This window comes from Amphiura filiformis, chromosome 4 (assembly GCF_039555335.1).
Source record: "Amphiura filiformis chromosome 4, Afil_fr2py, whole genome shotgun sequence".
NCBI classification, from domain to species: Eukaryota; Metazoa; Echinodermata; class Ophiuroidea; order Amphilepidida; family Amphiuridae; genus Amphiura; species Amphiura filiformis.
The window spans coordinates 43850393-43854587 of NC_092631.1; the positions used below are offsets into that span (position 1 = coordinate 43850393).

A 4195-nucleotide genomic window follows, 5' to 3' on the forward strand; every position below is an offset into this window, starting at 1 on the left:
GCCCGTATAATGGGTGGGGCTATTTTCCATATTTGGATTCATGACGCAACTCATCGACTGGTTTGGTTTGGTTTGGTCACTGTTTATTATAATGAGAGTGCACTGCTGGGGGTACTGTTCGAATGTGTAAGGACCAACGCCTGACGGCGTTGATTATACTGCTAATTATTGCGTTGGTCCTGTATAGAGGCTCTTGCATGTGACGTATCATCCCGTAAATATGGCGGACTACTCAAATGCATTCAACAAAAAGCATGATTGCAATCTACCGTGACAGTTCGTCTCACACACATAAACCTGCTCTACGATCAAATAGGTTGATGACAACATTTATTTGAATGGACTGCACTCCGCCATAACTACGGTGAAGGACACCGGTTCAAATCCTTTGTTTGGAGCCAATCGATAAATTGATGCAGGGCCTCTATGGACTACACTGGCCTGGTCCAGGCCTGGTCCTTTGATTTACTTGATTAGCGCCACCACATGTAATCATTGAATCAGGGAATACCAATCAATTATCGTTTCCAGCACACACGGTTATGAATCGATCATCGATGTTAGTTTAACACTATCGTGCCGCTTGCCGTTAAGCGGCGGTGCGCACGCGCATTACAGAGAATTGGGCACAATTAAGGCTTGCCATTGGTTGATACGTCATGCCACTTGTCGCAGCGGCAAGCGGCATGGAAGTATGACAGGGTCAATAGACCGGTGGTCGACGTGACATAAGTCAGCGCCGTGCAAGCCCGTGTTGATCATTGCATGTTTGCGTTGAAGCAGAGTTGAAGTCTCACACCCATACATCATTGTCAAACATTCAGGCACCAGATTGTTGAGTTGAGAGTCCAATTGGTAAGTTAATGCAAATGAATTTTGATTATCCTTAGACTCTCGCCCAACGTGCCAACGGCAACGCCCCAACCTCACAAATTGCTACGAATTCATTTAAAGCTTACTCGGACTGGATCCTCATGATCATGCATGCATGATCAGGAACTGAAAATCAAAGGTTGCATAATTCGACAGGAAAGAATAATGAAGTACAGGATACATTAATTTTCATTTGGGTCACGGTATCCACGTATAGGAGCCAATTCCCCATGCAATTGAATAGAGAGTTGCTTGCTGACAGTGCAATTATCATGATTATCAGTACAGTATGTATGTATGTATCCCAGACAAACCTTAGTTAACACATATTTGCTAGTCAGCCAAATTCACCGAAAATGTCAATGCATATGTACATTGAAATTTAAAAGAACTGGCCGAAGAAGGAAACCTACATAAATATGTTTTCTATACTTCACTTGACCCAAAAATATGATTTTTTATGGTGATAAGACAATCGCACATGGAATTTTAGAGGGATTTTGATAGCAGTTCCATTAAAAAAAAAGGCTTTTTAAAAGCTGCTATCATAATGAGACTAAGATCTAGAAACACCCCCGAAATGCCGTTTTTTGGAATTTTGCTAGCTGAATCTTTTTGATGAAAGTCAATCTTTGACGAGATGTAACTTTGCATACGGAAAGTGCTATGAAAAAAAAAAAAGTTTTCAGTTTGGCTTTGTTTACTCAAGGGCTTGAATTTGATAAATGATGCAGTTTGATGGCAAATTTGAATTCACCTAGCATACCTATTTATCAATCGCTGAAAACAATATAAAACAAAAGAATTTTAACACTTTCTTTACCAATATCTCAAAATCAATATTAGCCACATCCGACTCATTTCCCTTGATCGTGTCACATATGCCTATTGTACATCTGTAGGTATGCCAGGTGAATTCAAATTTGCCATCAAACTGCATCATTTTATATCAAATTAAAGCCCTTGACTATTAAAGAAAGCCAAAACTGCATACTTTCCGTAGCAAAGTTACATCTTGTCAAAGATTGACTTTCATCAAAAAGATTCAGCTAACAAAACAGCATTTCGGTGGTGTTTCTAGATCTTAGTCTCATGATGATGATAGCTAGTCCCAGTAACTGAGAATGTGACGACATTTACATATACATTTGGGTAATATCTGGTACGATGGGACTATGATGGATTTTGATTCTCACAAACCCAAGACGAAATCTAGGACCTTTACCACCCCAAGGCAAGCAAGTTAAAAACATTTCAATTGATTGAAATATAAGTTAATTATAACCATGTCCATTATTTTGGGATACAGGAGGTCAAGTACTACCATGGATAATATTTAATTCAGGTCCCATATTTTTACAACAAACAAACAACAGAACAGTACGACGGCAACTTCGTGACCTCTTTTGTTCGATAGAACATTTTTACGGGTTGGTGAACAAGGGTTACGTAACTAAATGTTGAAAATTTGGCCGGCAAACATGTTTTAGCAAAATAGCTCCAGAAATGGAGACTTGGCTCGTTTTTGCTTAAATTGCATATCATGATCACGGATAAGATACCAAACATTTGTGCAAAGAACAAAAAACGAGTAAAAGTTGAATAATATTTATTTATTTATTTATTTATTTCTTATTTAACCTGGGGTGACCAATCAATGCACTGGCACTGTTCTCCCTTGGTTCCCAGGTGGCACAAGGCCATACATATAATACACAATAAAAACGGCATATAAAACATTATATCATACAATTGCACATATTACAACAAATTACATCAAGAGCAATACAGTAAAACATCATTTAAGGCATAGGTCATAAGATTGCACATTACATCAAAAGCATCAAGGAAATATACAAACAGTAGAGAAAAAGATTTTTTTATGACAAAACACAATGGATTAAGGTATCTGGGGCCAAAGCTGGAGCAACGTCAGATCTGACCCAGCATATCCAAGAACAAGAAACAGAAGCGCAGGGACATAACTGGAAGGAAAAGAACATCCCTGCACCCAAGACATGCTACCAGCAGGCAAACACCGTCTGACCTAAACCAGTGTAAAGACCTGGATGAAGCCCTGACCACCACCATTGAAAATAAAGAAGCTTGAACATGTCCAAAGTGGCCGGGAAAATGAGAAAAATTGCATACATGTCACGATCACCAAAATGGTTATATCTACAACTATGAGCAAACGCCGGTCGTATGCTTTTCTGTAATGATAGATATTAACTAACTTGAGCTTGTATTAAATTTTTAGCGAAATGATTGGTGGAATAATCGAGTCGTAGGTTGGAAAGTTGCTCTCAAACGGCCCGTGTCTCAATCGTGCGTGTCCCGTTAGTGACAAGTGTCACTAGCAAAATAGCAGCCGGCCTTTGTCATTATATCGAATAATAATCGTCAGAATCGTCCAGTTAACTCCAGTGATATTTATTTATTCAAGCAAAATACTGCATTGACTTACAAAATATTGAAGTCAATATAAAAAGTAATATCATCTCATTTGGCTGAACTTAAAAGCAGTTTTAAAAATATTATTGTTGATCGAGTCCCTGAATGAGAAATAAGATTGCAAAAGAAACGAGTATGGTATACAGCAGGTTGTGATGGTCTAGTGGTTGACACCGTGGTTTGAAGTGCCAGAGGTTGAAGGTTCTGAATCCTACAGCATAAACTGTTTGTAAGTTCAGTCAAATGGCTTGAAATTACGTTTTATATTGACTTCGATATTTTGTATAAATAAATAAATATCACTGTAGTCAACTGGACGATCCTGACAATTATTAATCGATTATATGGACAAGGCCGGCTGTTAATTTTCCTACTGACACTGGTCACTAATGGTCACGCACGATTGCGAGGGGAAGCCGTTTTGAAAGCAACTTTCCAACCTACATGACTCTGATTTTATTCCACCAATCATTTTCGCTGAAAATTTAATACAAGCTCAAGTTAGCTAATATCTATCATTACAGAAAAGCATACGACCGGCGTTGGCTCACAGTTGCAGATAACCATTTTGGTGATCGTGACATGTATTTTTTCTCATTTTGTAGGCTACTTCGCGCACAATAAACATTCATTTTCCACAATAATTGGACTTTTTACATGTTACTGTTTGCCTTATACTCATGTTTCATATCTTATCTATGGGCTCAATATGGAAATGAAGGAGAAACGACTCGTGTATTCCATTTTTTGATGTTTTCTGAAAACTGTATTTGCCACCTGATTTTCAACATTACGTTACGTAACAGCAGAGGTCACGCCGGTAAAAATTACCGGAAGTGAGCTAAGTTGCTCGGAAGCGGGGCGGGAA

General features: G+C 38.6%; 1 protein-coding gene across 1 annotated transcript in view; it reads left to right on the forward strand.

Annotated features, from left to right (window-relative positions):
• The first annotated feature begins 706 nt into the window (after positions 1-706).
• The window catches only part of LOC140150916 (cytidine monophosphate-N-acetylneuraminic acid hydroxylase-like), a 64283-nt gene continuing 60794 nt past the window's right edge, over positions 707-4195 (forward strand). Inside the window, exon 1 of the mRNA XM_072173071.1 lies at positions 707-855. The gene's annotated coding sequence lies outside the window, so the exon portion shown is untranslated. The remainder of the gene's footprint in view (positions 856-4195) is intronic.